We start from the raw sequence: 16,245 nt of genomic DNA on the forward strand, positions 1-16,245 counted from the left end.
CTCCTGGGTGAGACCGTTATAAAATTTCTCACATAACGCCCAATCAGAAAGACCATGCTGGGAGCAACGAGCACACAGGTTCTGGAACCGCTCCCAAGCAAGGTAGTAAGGCTCGTCGGGCTCCATGCGAAAAGAGTGGATTTGGTCTCTAAGACGTGAGGCTTTAGCGGGCGGGAAATACTTATTCAAAAAGGCTTGACGAAGCCCCGCCCATGTGGTGAAGGTACCGGTTGGTTGAGAGTCCAACCAAGTAGCCGCACGGCCAGCTAGTGAAAACGGGAAAAGCTGTAAGTAGGTGGCATCATTGGGTGCACCATGAAGGCTAAAGGTGGCTAGGATACGGGAGAACCGGTTAATGTGGGCCAGGGCGTCCTCATCCTCGCGGCCATGGAACTGGATGCTATTGGTAATGGCCTGCATGGCGTAAGATGGAATCTGCCATGAGTTCTCGCTGACTATGGGTGGAACGGTGATGGGTGAAGCGAGGCCGGTGAAATTCTGGGTGGCTTGTTGGTGAACGGTTTGCTTAGGGTTGGCCATCTTTTCTAGGTTTTCTGGGATGGTAAAAGCGCTAAAAGTGGGGCTATCGGGTGGGGAAACCTTAGGTGATGTTTTGGGTGACTGAGGTGGGGTGGGTAATGGAGTGGAATCGAAATTGGGAAACTGAGACGTGAATGAAATACTAACCTGTGGGCCTTGGCCCAAACGAGACGATGATGATGACTCGGTGACTGGTGGCTTCGGTGGCGGTCCGTGCGAACGCAGATGTGGCATCCACTATCAGCAAAAACCTGAATGTAAGAAAAGCAACACTAGTCACTATGACTCAAACGAAAATAAAAACACAAATAAAAGACTCAAACAAACAAACTAAACACGTAGCACGTATATGAAAATAAAGTCTATCAAAGCTAATGAACGCGATTGCCAAGAGTCCCCGGCAACGGTGCCAAAAACTTGATGTGTGCTAAACAGACTATAAAAATTAATCAAATTAGACTCTCTAAACTAGACACTACAAAGCTTTAATTCTAGACTCGACCTAAAACCACACAATCGGCAAGTGTACCGATCAATGTAGTATAACCTAGGAAGTCCGGATATCGAACCACGAGACTCTATGTATCACGTAAACTAGACTCTGACGGACGCTGACAGACGCGACTTAAACTTGTTTAATTGTTGGGGGGGGGGGTTACGGAAAATCTAGGAAATCTATATTAAACTACTAAATTAACTAGAACTAGATTAAACACGAATAAAGACTGAGGACTTTTCTTATATGAGAACAAGACCACCTAGACGAGAATCCTGGATTGTTTTTAAGAGAATACCGATTAAGTTAAACGCACGAGTTATGGAACCGGGATCTTAAAGTACTAAACCTATTAAGAACCATCGAGGCCCCTCGACCCTTCTCAAGGAGAAACCTGTGGAACTACCTAGGCCGTTAATCCTACCGGTTATTAGACGCCTTTCCAGTTGTCTAATTATTGTGTAAGTACCCTAATATTGACCTACTCTTTTCCAATCATAGATCTAGGGTAGTTTGAAGTAATCAATTTGACTTGATAGACTAATAAAACCGACAGGTAAACCAAGACATGACCTTTTCCAAGGACTATCTAAAGCAATTCGCCGGGTAAGACCTACCAATAGCCCCTCACTTTCCAGGTATTAGGACTAGTAGAACACTAAGACTTAGCAAATTATTACCAATTACTTCTAGGGTTTATTGGCCAATTCTCCCTAAAGAGTTAAGGTTTTCTTACGTGATATAGACAGTCACCGAAATCCTAAACTCTAATATGACTCTATGTTGTGATATAGACCGTCACTAAGAATCATATGAAGCAAATAATAACAATAAACCGAATCAAAGCATGCATACACATCAAACCATTAAATCAAACTTTTTACAAATCACAATTAATCCATAACAATCATGCAAATAACATAAACGGTAACAACTTTAAATTAATCCATTCATCAAGTCTAGGCGGTTAATAAATTTAGCCGAGCATACTAAAACATGAAAACAATTCAAAGATGTCTGAACACGAATTCATCATAACAAGTTTTGTAAGAAAAGTCAAGAACAAAGAACTAGAAAACCCGATTAGATCTTCAAGTTTTCTTCCCCGAACTCGTACCGATGATTCCTAGGCTTCAAAATCTCCAAAAACGCTCCAAGAATGCTCAATAAGTCGCCCCAGAAGTCCCAAATTCGAATTAGGGTTTTTTTCCACGTTTTTGATCCTTATATATGACTTTCCATAACAAACCCTTACAAAATTCGCACAATTTGGCAGCTACAGGCTTCTGGCTGGGCGCCACCCACTGAAGGAATGGGTGGTGGGGTGCCACCTTGTTTTTTTTTCTCTTGTAACATCTCCAGTCTCTCGCCAGGTGCCAGAAACTCCTCACGGGGTGCCAGAAACTCTTTTTTCAGCTTTTTAACTCTATTTCAACTCCCCAACCTTCCAATATGCTCCAAGACTTGGTGCATCAATCTTTTAACTCATTTTATTTGGTTTCCCACAAATTTAAGCATCAAGACCTGCGAAACACGATTTTATCAATAGTATGCATATTCTAATGAAAAACAAAACTAAATATAACGAAAACTATACAAACTGTACACGAATAAATGATGTATTTTGCAATACATCAGTTCACAAACAGTTTTATGTGCCCATTGCGTTTTAGAAATAAGAGAGTTTTATGTGTTTTCTGGCTATTGCGTTTTAGAAAAAACACATTTTTAAGTATCTTTAGTCATTGCGTTTTAGGTAAAACACATTTTTGAAGTGTTTTTAGTCATTGCGTTTTAGGTAAAACACATTTTTAGGTGTTTTCAGTCCATTGCGTTTTACAGAGAACACTTTCTTTTGTTTTTTTAGGTCATTGCGTTTTAGAAATGAGACATTTTTAAGTGTTTTCTGGCATTGCGTTTTACAAATAAAACATTTCTTTGTGTTTTCTGACCATTGCGTTTTACAAATAAGACATTTCTTTGAGTTTGTTGTGCATTGCGTTTTAGGTAAAACACTTTTCTTGAAGACATGCTCCGAGCGTGTGTCATAGATTTTGGTGGTAGTTGGAACAAACACCTGCCATTGGTGGAATTCTCATACAATAACAGCTATCATGCCAGCATCCAAATGGCACCTTTCGAGGCTTTGTATGGTAGAAGATGTCGATTGCCTATTGTGTGGCATGAGATCGATCACTCGCAACTAACCGGTCCCGAGATTCTACAAGAAACGACTGACAAAATCCACCAGATTCGAGACAACTTGGTGAAAGCTCGGAACAGACAGAAAAGTTACGCCGATAAAAGACGCAAGCCCCTTGAATTTGAAGTTGGTGACTACGTACTCCTAAAGGTATCCCCTTGGAAGGGTGTGGTCAGATTCGGCAAGAAAGGAAAACTAGCGCCTCGATATGTTGGACCGTTTAGGATTCTGGAAAGGATCGGAAAAGTTGCCTACAGACTCGAACTACCGGAGGAACTCAGTAACGTCCACCCGACTTTCCACGTCTCTAACCTCCGAAAATGCTTTGCTGATCATGATCTAAACGTACCACTCGACGATCTTCAGGTCAACGAAACCTTACACTTCGTGGAAAAGCCTATCGAAATCATGGATCGCCAAACCAAGCAACTCAGGCGCTCACGCATCCCTATCGTGAAGGTCCGATGGGAAGGCAAACGAGGCGCGGAGTTCACTTGGGAACTCGAAAGCGACATGAAGGCCAAGTACCCACAGTTGTTTAAATAGATCTGGAGCGTCAAATTGGTTAAACGATGCACGGTGATGTGCAGCTTCGAGCCTAATTTCGGGACGAAATTCCCTAAACAAGGGGAGGCTGTAACACCCCGTGTTTTCGAATGTCAAAGTCAAAGTCAAAGTCAAAGTCCAAGTCAACTTTGACTTTCTTTGACTGTAGATAGTCTATTTTATGTTTTAGTTGTATTATGTGGAGTAAGTGTTGTAATCCGCAAGAATCGAAGTAATCGAATGTTTTTTAACGCGAACCGATCTACGACTGTAAATGATAGGAAGTAACAATGCGATAAAGTTAACTAATCAGTAATCAAACCGATCTAACAATCATCGAACTCGAGACTCGAATTATGCGAATTTTGGTATTGTTATACGTGTGTGTGTACCTTATATGTTACTTGTGCGTGTTTACTTTATGTTTGGTATGGTATTCAAGCAAATCAATCGAAAATCGAAAGGCAATCGAACTCAATCGAAACCGACATCGAAACGTGACCTATAGAAGATTGTATGTTAGATATAGTAGTTGAGACTGAAAGTAATTTGACTAGGAACTCTATCGTATTCGTATCATCGTCCATCTAAATCGAAACGTCAAAAATCGTCGCAAAATACTCAAGGTGTGTCGCGGATCGAACAGGAGGTATCCTGATCGAACAGGCCAGCCGATCGGCTAGCATCTTGCCAGCCGATCGAGCAGCCCATTCGATCGGAGCTCCTGGCCGATCGGCTACCACTTTCCCCTTTTGGAAGCCTATAAATAGGGCTGTCCTTGTCTTCATTTCCACTTTTGGAAAGTTCTGACCGGCCAGCTCTTATTCTTCATCTTTTCTCAGATTTCTCTCAACTCCGGTAAGTTTTCACTCTAACTCTTGTACGTTTTTTACCATTACCTGATTCTACACCTTTCTATCTTTCAAAACTTGGATTTTAACCGTGAAATCACCAAGATCTAAGTGTTCTTGAGTGATGTCATCATGGTGTTCTTGAAGAACATCAAACTTTGGCTTCATTCAACCATGAATAGCTTAGATCTAACCGATTTCCACATAAACAAGTTAAGATTTATCAAAGGTCTAAACATCCACAAGTTGTGAAGGATTGAAAGAAGGAATCCCAACTTTCTTTCAACTCTTTTACACTCAATGCCCTCAAACCAATAGAAACGGAGCTTGAACCGGCTAACAAATCATTCAAACAGTTAAAAGGTTCAAGATTCGGATTCTATGTACAAGGTTCACCGACAATGGGTTAAACTCTAACCAACGTTCCGAACCGTTCACCGGCCGGACTTGGGTGATTCCTGTCCGAGCCAAAGAAACAAGTAGGAACGGAGGGTATCATAGTTCAACTTGTTGTCAAGATACCTTGAAAGAATGACAAATAATCAAGCAGCCAAGTGTTAGACGAAAGGCCGACCAGGTCAGACTTGCTGGCCGAACGGCTAGGCTGTTCGAACAGCCCAGCCGATCGGACATACCAGCCGATCGACCGGGCCAGCCGATCGGCTAGAACATGGTCCCACACTTTTAAAATTTCATGAAGTATAGTATTGAAGAAGAGATGTTAAATTGAACTGCGTTTGGTGAACATTACTCTTCGGATCATGAGATACTACTCTTCAACACTTAATCGTTTTTACAACTCGTTCGTAGTTTAGAATGCCACCCGATCGAACATGCTGTCCGATCGAGTGACATTCAGTTGAGGACTAATTCTGAAGTTCCTAGCCGATCGAGTGAGCTAGCTGATCAAGTGATCTAGCCGATCGAACGAACCGTTCGATCGACCGACTTGAAAGGTAAGAACACTTCAGTGTTCTCATATACTACAATGAAAAGTTCGAAAGTTCAAATCCTCAAACACAAACACACCAGAGGAAGAAACAATCCACTCGAATGGCCCAGCCGATCGAGCCAGCCGGCCGATCGAACAGGACTGTTCACGGACTTACCAGTCGATCGAACAGCCCGCTCGATCGAACCTGCCGTTCGATCGACCAGTCCATTCGATCCATCTACACTTGTTTACTTTTCCGCGTTACTTATCGTTATGCTATCAAACTATTCGGGCTAATCTTACTCTCAGCGCTCCCTTCAATCCACAATCAATCACTGTGAGTATACTCGATCCCTTTTTGCTTTTAGCACTTTTGGGTGTTGCATACGTTACCTATCAAATCAAAATCAAACACAAACTATTTGAATGCTAACCATTTGCATGTGCTACTTGACTAAATGAATGTTGTTTATTATGTTTACACGTGGAGTGCTATCTACCTGCCTTAGCAACATAGTACTATAGTTTGGACTCAGCACCCGTTCATACGGGGGTTGTTAAGGACAATTACTTGCATGGATTACGGTGGTAATCATGTATTGCGAACCATCTCGGACGGTCAACCCACAGTCGTTGGTATCGATGGTCCCATGTCGATAATTAACATGCATCGTTTTCCTCTGTGTACGTGCCTGGTTATGCGTAAACTATTCGAACTCTATATGCTATTATCAAACTTGTGTGCTCACCTTTACATTTTATGTATTGACTTTATTTTAACGTATGTGACAGGTGCTTAAGTTGCTAGGATGCTTAGGCGCGTGGTGATGAAATCGAGGCTAGGGAGTCTAGAAATAATAAACAATTTGTCTGTAATAATAATTGAATCTGAGTTGTCGGAACGGAATTATTTGCCTAGTTGCTTTCTATGATAACTTGTTTATTTATTTGGGACACGGTATGGGACGTGTCATTTAAACTGAATTTATATAATAGTTGTTGTGGAAACTTCTAGACAATCTGTTTCGCTCAGTGCCGCGCCCAGATGATTCCGCCATCGGTTGGGGTGTGACAGATTGGTATCAGAGCCATAACTATAGGGAATTAGGTTAGACACGACCTAGTTCGGGTCGCTGTCTTAGAGACCTAGACTATAGTTAGGAACCATCAGACCAAGTTTATGTGCTTACTTTGCAATTCTTCACTACCACTGCACTCAAATTTTCAACAAAAGTCAGACGATTCAGTCAGGAATAGATGTGAAAACCGCAAACTCCCGACTAAATTTCCTGACTTATGGGGATTTTACTCCTTCATCTCGATATTTTCGCCAATAAACGAGGAGAATTATACCAAATCAGGTGCGAAACCCCCATTTTGAAGAAATTCTCCTTAAAATTTTCTTAAAACAAGGAAGAAATTGCCAAGCCAAGGGGTGAAACCCTAACCTTGGCAGTTTGTTCTGGACTTTATTTATCTCACCAAGGCCTCGATGGACTCCAACGACCTGAACTCACAAGTATGACCTAGGGAACGCGTGTGGAATGCCCAAGAATCAAGGCAGAAACACGACCTCTAGAGTCGAAAATGATGACAAGTCTACTCTGAATAGTCGAGTTGCCTTGGGTAGTCGATGTCTAGTAGCCGCAGACAATCTACCTCTCGATTTTTATATGTTTCGATTCTGAGAACCGCAGTCGCGTACTCGGATGACTCGTTGATTTTATGTGTTTTTGTGTGCTTTCTCTATTTTGTGTGTTTATATTTTGGATATTATTCGATTTTGCTACCATTTCAATCGACACACACGACTCGTACTGTTATTCTGTCCCTATTCGATCTCCAGTTGCTGCAATCCAGACGATATCATGCGATGTTATGCTATACGACTAAGTTAGGCTATACCATACGATGTTATTCGATACGTTATACGAACGACACGCGAACTTTGAATGATAGGTTTCTGTATTCTGACTGCCTCTGTAATTAAATAGGAATACGTTCTGTGTGTATGTGCTTCTGTGCTTCTGTGTTCTATGTGCCTATGTGCTTCTCTGTCTCTATGATCCTGTGCTCTGTGTACTTCTGTGCTCTATGGTTATGTGTATCTGTGATTATGTGCCTACATGTTACGTGATGTATGATTCGACGTGATTCTAAGCTTTAGTCGTCTAGACGTGTGAGGTGAGATTCGATTTCGTTTTGTTGAGTCTCGTGACGATGTCTAATGCAGACCATGTCGTCGTCCGGACACCGAACCCCACTGACTCGTCAAGAAAAGAGAGACCGACGCCTCGCTGCCATCATCTCCAAGCAAGTGGCGAAAGCCGTGAGTGAGGTGTATGAAAATGCCAGCAAAACGTCTGAAGAATCCCGAGCTGAAAACCCTAAGGATTCAAGCAAGGCTGCTTTCAGCTTCAAGCAGTTCAAAGCATGCGGACCAAAAGAATTCACTGGCGAAGATGGTCCTACAGCTATGTTTCACTGGTTCGACTCAGTCGAAGTCACTCTGCGCCAGAGCGGATGTCCTAAACATCTCCGCACTCTCAATGCTACAGGCGTCTTCCAGTCCCGTGCACTAGACTGGTGGACGGCCGAACGAAACAAGCGCGGAAATGATGCAGCTTACGAGCTAACATGGGAGGAGTTGAAGGTAATTATGATCGACGAATCCTGCCCTCCTCATGAACGCCAAAAGCTGGAGGACGAATTCTGGGGAATCAAGCAGAAGGATGGAGACAACGCTGCTCTCACTGCTCGCTTCAAGCAGCTTAGTATCATATGTCCCGATCAAGTCAAGACCTCAGATCAAGCCATCAAGAAGTACATTCGAGCTCTACCCGACTGTGTAGCCGACTTTGTTCACGCCGCCAAGCCAGCAACGATCGAAGAAACCTACCTGCTAGCCGCTGAGATTAACGACAAGCGGGTAAAGTCTGGTTTCTGGGATAAGCAAACCAAGTCCATGCATCAAGCCACCGCAACACCCACCGACCCATCTGCTCAACGCTCCAAGTCATCGAGAAGAAAGAAGAAGCACAACAACAACAGCTCCAGCAACAGGAACTGTGCTGTGACAACTACTGCTGCTCCTCTTCAAGCTGTACCAGCTCAGCAGCAACAAGACCCTCGCTCAGCCCCAGTGATCAATGCACCGCCAGCGAAGCGTGCATACACAGGCCCTCACCCACTCTGCCCGACATGCTCTTACCATCATCCAGTGGGTCTGGCTTGTCGTTTTTGCGCTCACTGTAACCTTTACGGTCATTTCACTGCGAACTGTCGCTATGGTCCCCGTCAAGCCCCAGTTCAAGCCACTATCAACCAAGCTCTTCTCCCTGCCCCTCAAGGCCAACAAGCAGCTCCAGCACCTGCAGTCAATGCTCGAGTCTGCTTTGCATGTGGTGACCCTAACCACTTTGCAAACAGGTGCCCGAACAGGGTGGTTAAGCAAGAGCCCCAGCAGCAACAACCACAACAGCAGCCTCAGCAACAGCAGCAAGCAGCCCATGCCCGAACCTTCAACATCAATGCCCGTCAGGCTCAGGTGGATAACAACGTGGTTAATGGTACGTTCCTTGTGAATGGTATTTATGCATCATGTTTGTTTGATACTGGAGCCGATAACTGCTTTGTGTCATTTGAATTCGAGAAGCTCCTTAGTCGTAAGCGCTCTTATCTGTCCTCGTCATTCGAAGTCGAAGTCGCTGCGGGAAGAACTATTTCCGTTAATTCAGTACTCCGTGATTGTACTCTCGAACTCAACAATCACATTTTCCCAATCGACCTTATTCCAATGCAACTCGGAAGCTTTGACATCATAATAGGCATGGACTTTCTTCGTGAAAACCATGCCGAAGTTGTGTGCTTCGAAAAGATGATTCAATTCTCGCTCGCGAATGGTGATCTATTGTGTGTGTACGGTGAAACAGCGTCGAAAGGTCTTAAGCTCATGTCTTGTATTCAAGCCAGCAAGTATCTCCGCAAGGAATACCAAGCCTTCTTGGCCAACATTGTAGTAGCGGAGAAGGAAAAGAAAAAGAAAGTTGAAGTCAAGGACGTTCCAGTAGTTCGTGAATTTCCTCAGGTGTTCCCTGACGATCTTCCTGGACTACCACCGAGTCGTGATATCGACTTTCGTATCGACCTCATTCCTGGAGCTAACCCCGTTGCCAAAGCCCCTTACCGACTCGCACCATCCGAAATGAGGGAACTCTCGAATCAACTCCAGGAATTACTCGAAAAAGGCTTTATTCGCCCAAGCACCTCTCCTTGGGGTGCGCCAGTCCTTTTCGTCAAAAAGAAGGACGGGTCGTTCCGAATGTGCATCGACTATCGGGAATTGAATAAGCTAACCATCAAGAATCGATACCCCTTGCCCCGAATCGATGATTTGTTTGATCAGTTACAAGGTGCATCATGTTTCTCTAAGATCAACTTGCGTTCAGGATATCATCAGCTACGGATTCAAGAGGAAGACATTCCTAAGACCGCTTTTCGAACCCGTTATGGCCATTACGAATTTGTTGTTATGCCCTTTGGTCTAACCAACGCACCCGCGGTTTTTATGGACCTAATGAATCGCGTGTGTAAGCCTTATCTTGACCGTTTCGTCATCGTGTTCATCGACGATGTCTTGATTTATTCCAAAAAGAAAGCCGAACACGCGCAACATCTACGTTTGGTTCTTGAGTTACTCCAGGGGAACCAACTCTACGCCAAGTTCTCCAAGTGCGAATTCTGGTTGGAGGAGGTTCAGTTTCTGGGTCACATCGTGAATAGTCAGGGTATCCATGTCGATCCAGCGAAGATTGAAGCTGTCAAAAGCTGGATTACGCCTAAGAACCCGTCTGAAGTTCATTCTTTTCCCGGGCTCGCGGGCTATTATCGACGATTCATTGAAGGATTCTCCAAGATCGCTGTGCCACTTACCGCTCTTACTCATAAGGACAAGCCTTTTGTGTGGGGAAACGCACAAGAGACTGGCTTTCAAACGCTCAAGCATATGTTGTGCAACACTTCGATTCTTACGCTGCCCGACGGAAGCGACAACTTCATTGTCTACTGTGATGCTTCTAACCTTGGTCTCGGCTGTGTCCTCATGCAGCGAGACAAGGTTATAGCCTACGCATCTCGTCAGCTCAAGATCCATGAGAAGAACTATACAACCCATGACCTCGAGCTAGGCGCAGTTGTCTTTGCATTGAAGATTTGGCGACACTACCTGTATGGCACTAAGTGTACAATCTACACTGATCACAGGAGTTTACAACACATCTTTAATCAGAGGGAGCTTAATATGCGTCAACGCCGATGGATAGAACTTCTCAACAATTACGACTGTGAGATTCGTTATCACCCAGGCAAGGCGAATGTGGTTGCCGACGCGCTCAGCAGAAAGAGTTACGTGCTCAGTACCCGAAACATCCAAGCCCAGCACAACCTCGAAACCCTTATTCGTGAAACTCAACATGCTTGCTTTAACGAGCGTACATTGAAGAAGGAGAGAATCTATCACGATGTAGCTCAGTTAGTAAGCAAATCAGATGGGATATTCTATTATCTGGATCGAATTTGGATCCCTAAGCGGACCGAATTGCGAAAGATTATCATGAATGAAGCCCACAAGTCCCGATATTCTATTCATCCCGGTGCAGCCAAGATGTACCAGGACCTGCGTTATAAGTACTGGTGGTCGGGTATGAAACGGGATATCGCTCTTTATGTTGGAAGCTGTTTAACTTGCGCAAGAGTCAAGGCTGAACATCAAAGACCTTCTGGCTTACTCGAACAAACGCCGATACCTATATGGAAGTGGGAGAGTATAGCTATGGATTTCATAATGAAACTCCCGCCCACGCCATCAGGTCACGACAGTATTTGGGTTATAGTTGATCGTCTCACGAAGTCAGCCCACTTTTTGCCGATACGAGAAGACTACAAGGTGGAACGACTAGCCCAAATCTACACCGACGAGATCATTTGTAATAATGGTATGCCTCGTGACATCATTTCAGACCGTGACGCTCGGTTCACTTCGCGATTGTGGGAAACGTTTCAAGCGGCCCTTGATACGTCGCTTAATCTGAGTACTGCATTCCATCCTCAAACCGACGGACAGACTGAAAGAACGATCCGTACTCTTGAAGACATGCTCTGAGCGTGTGTCATAGATTTTGGTGGTAGTTGGAACAAACACCTGCCATTGGTGGAATTCTCGTACAATAACAGCTATCATGCCAGCATCCAAATGGTACCTTTCGAGGCTTTGTATGGTAGAAGATGTCGATCGCCTATTGTGTGGTATGAGATCGGTCACTCGCAACTAACCGGTCCCGAGATTCTACAAGAAACGATTGACAAAATCCACCAGATTCGAGACAACTTGGTGAAAGCTCGGAACAGACAGAAAAGTTACGCCGATAAAAGACGCAAGCCCCTTGAATTTGAAGTTGGTGACTACGTACTCCTAAAGGTATCCCCTTGGAAGGGTGTGGTCAGATTCGGCAAGAAAGGAAAACTAGCGCCTCGATATGCTGGACCGTTTAGGATTCTGGAAAGAATCGGAAAAGTTGCCTACAGACTCGAACTACCGGAGGAACTCAGTAACGTCCACCCGACTTTCCACGTCTCTAACCTCCGAAAATGCCTTGCTGATCATTATCTAATCGTACCACTCGACGATCTTCAGGTCAACAAAACCTTACACTTCGTGGAAAAGCCTGTCGAAATCATGGATCGCCAAACCAAGCAACTCAGGCGCTCACGCATCCCTATCGTGAAGGTCCGATGGGAAGGCAAACGAGGCGCGGAGTTCACCTGATCTTCTTTGGCACATTTACTTATTGCAATTACTGCTTCGGTTTTCTCTAACCAACGCAGTGTTGCAGTTGCCCCTTCATTACCTGCAAACTCTGCTGGTTTACAGGCAAGAAATCCTTTGTAGGTGCAACCAGGTGTTGCAGCTTTCATTTTCTTAAGGAGTGGGGCTTGCCGTGGATCGTCGTTATGATTATCATGATTGCCGCCTCCGTTTACACTATTACTAAAATTATCTTCCTGAGTACGTTTACTAGGAATAATTTGTTGCGGTTCAACAGGTTTCTGAGCAGCAGCCATGATTGCTGGAATAGCATTGGCTATCCCCTGAGTAATGATATTTTCAATATCTTGTCTAGTCATATACTGGTTTTCCTGGTTTTGCTCAGATTGTTTCTCTTCATTAACTGGTTCATTATTAGCGTTTTCCATCTGATGATTATTATAGATATAAACTATTAGTGTCAAATAATTGATAATCTAACAAACAATTACACATAATCACGAAATCTTATCAACACACATATCTAGCCAAAATTGTCGATGCTTCGACTTCTATTTTGTTTTATAAGTTGTATAGGCATCCATACACACTATTTATCTTACAAGGTCTTATTTCCCATTTTACAGAGTTATATTTTACTACTATTGCTATTATACAAACAACCTCCCAAACCCTTTCATTTTTTTGTCAACAGGTAGATTAGTAGTGACGCTCCCTCTCGTCATACTTCCAGGAGATTTGTTCTCCCATCTCCCGAATTCTATTTCCTGTACCTATCAGCTCTTCACCAAACTGGCGAAGTTCGGCCAAGTTTTCATTGCTCAGTGGCTGGTTTGGTATGGGTTCTAGGTCAAATTGTGGGAGAAAGGAATAAGGACTATTAATCATGTTTTGAAATTGCCAGTCATTCGTCCACCATTCTTCCATTTGGCCTAAGGGTCGAGTGTGGATTAGTGGGTCTGGAATAGATGGTTCCAGATTTATAGGAAGTTGAATTTCGGCTGGGTAAGGGTATAGATTATTGTGAATAGGGCTAATGATATCAGAATTTGCCAGTAGACGGTCTATTTCGTCTTGAAATGTGATTTCTTCAGGTTGTCTAGAGCTCTCTCCAATTTCTATTCCTTTTTGTTTAGGACTTTCCCTGATTTCTATCTCTGCTGGTTTAGAATTCTCTCCGATTTCGATTCCTTTTCCTTTGTCTATAGGGTTTTCTACTTTAGGGAGTTTCCTAGTGGCTGGCTTCCTCCTGCGCACTTTCCTCCAACCTACATATCTTCGTCTTTTCTTAGCTTTTGCTTTCTCAGGAGGTGGAACTTGAAATTCCACGGGTTCCTCCACATCAGCAAAGTAACCAATAAAATCGTGAGAGACTTCGATTGGTACTGGGTATAGATTGAGATTCTGAAATGCTTCTGATATCTCATTCATGTTGTTTAGCATATATGCAAAATGCACAAAAAATGCTAAGTTAAAACTTTGGAACAAAGTTTAACAAATAAACATTGAAGTTTTTTATTGCATACTAATTTGTACAAAAGACAACGGGAAAGTGAACACGCGAGGATTTATTTATTTACTGGGTAGTATTTCTAGATCAGGCTTATTGATAGTTTAGATGTTGGCATTTTCTGCTACAGTAGCTAGCATATAAAGATTTGCCCATTTTTCGTCTAATTTGTCTTCCCAGGGTGGAGTATTGCCTATTTCCTGGGTTTCTGGGTTAAACCTCACTTTCTTTGGTTGGGATTTCTTTCCTTTTTCCTGACTCTTTCTAAGTATTGAATTTCTTTTATTGGGAGAAAGTGGTTTTTCAAACTGGACTTTACGAACAAATATTCCCTCATCCATATTTGCGGGATATTTTGAGGAGGTTCCTTTTTCCTTGGGTGCAGTATCTAATTTATGATAGATATCTGAAAGTCTCTGCTTACCCATACTGTAACTAACAATTAATCAGTTAATAAAACAAATAATCACAAAATAGTAATTGATAGAATTAAGTATTTTGCTAAATACTTAATTTATCTAAATCAGTAATAGGCTTAAATCAGTGGCTCTGATACCACCTTTTCCTGTCACGACCCTAGCCCTGGTTTGACTAGGTCCAGAGCCGCGGGACAGGAATCCCGTGGTATCTAATTTAGGCGACAGCGGAAGTCTTTTTAATACAGGATCTTTTAATATTCAAATGCTCGTTTACTTTATTACATAAAGTTTAGGGATAAACCCTGTAATTTACAACAAGATGATTTCCCGGGGAAATCTTTATTTCTTAAAACATGTTTCGTTATTTATTTACATTGAGCCAGTTCTCTAAGCTTTGTAGTGCTTCACGGCACTTTTCTTGGATCACAACAGATCACCTGAAACATGTTTGAAAAAGGTTTTGTCAGCGGGGAAATACTGAGTGAATCATTCTTTTTATGTAAAACAACATTTAGTTATAATCTACAGTATTAAGAGCGATTACAATGTTTCTAATATCAAACCAACTACCCACGGTACTTTGTCACTCGACCCATTGGCCCTCTCAATGTCCAATGGTGTCTGTGATTATGGTCATATCACCCATTGGCTGCCCCAATGGTGAAGATTATCAAGTAATGTATACAAAACCCCACATACCGGCTGTAACTTGGTGATTACAAAGACTTAATCCCTGTAATTATAACTTTGAAAAATAATTTGGAGTTTTGTAAATTAGTTGATAAAAAGAGAATGACTCACATTGCAGATTTAACGAGCAGAGTATAAGCCTACTGATTAGCCTTGATTAACCTAATTTAAATAACAATGCACACAACTGGGTTAGTAACTAATACAGCAGTTACGACAATTCACGAGATTAAACCCTCACAACGATTAACCAAGTGCAATACTTAAATATCCAGCGGATTCACAACGAATAACAGAGCGTAGTCCGGATTTGGACAATACTCAAATATTCAAGTCGAAATCACGACGAATAACAAAGTATAAACTCAATTTGAGCAGCACTCAAACAATCGTTGGATAGTTACAATCGATCTGACGTTGAATCGTAATAGCGATCGAGTTATTACCCTGTTTTGCGGCAGCGATTCGTGAATCGTGTGTGTTTTTATAGCATTTCGACTATATCTCAGCGGACATTTGGAATTTTAACGTCGTTTCAGTGTCAGAATTCAAGTCCCAAGGCCCTCTATTTATACCCGAAATTGGCGCCTCCCGCTAGTCGCGGAAGAATTCGTGGTACGTGCCGCGTATCGCCTGGGGTGACAATTTAGGGTAGGGTAGGTTAGTCACCTGCCTAGCCTTGCTGAGTTGCTGGTTTCGCGAATTTTATTAGTGACAACGAATAATAAGGATAATCGTCCATTAGGGTTTACCCCCCTCGGGTTTTAGGGGCCCTGATCCTAATTCCAATTGTTATGAAAATTTTAGGGTTTATGCAGAATTACTTGGGTTTCTCAATTAGGGTTTCCTTAATAGACAATTAGCATAATAAGTATTGATTTTAGTGAGAGTTGTTACATCTATCGTATTCGTATCATCGTCCATCGAAATCGAAACGTCAAAAATCGTCGCAAAATACTCAAGGTGTGTCGCGGATCGAACAGGAGGTATCCTGATCGAACAGGCCAACCGATCGGCTAGCATCTTGCCAGCCGATCGAGCAGCCCATTCGATCGGAGCTCCTGGCCGATCGGCTGCCACTTTCCCCTTTTGGAAGCCTATAAATAGGGCTGTCCTTGTCTTCATTTCCACTTTTGGAAAGTTCTGACCGGCCAACTCCTATTCTTCATCTTTTCTCAGATTTCTCTCAACTCCGGTAAGTTTTCACTCTAACTCTTGTACGTTTTTTATCAT

This window comes from Helianthus annuus, chromosome 13 (assembly GCF_002127325.2).
Source record: "Helianthus annuus cultivar XRQ/B chromosome 13, HanXRQr2.0-SUNRISE, whole genome shotgun sequence".
Lineage (NCBI taxonomy): Eukaryota > Viridiplantae > Streptophyta > Magnoliopsida > Asterales > Asteraceae > Helianthus > Helianthus annuus.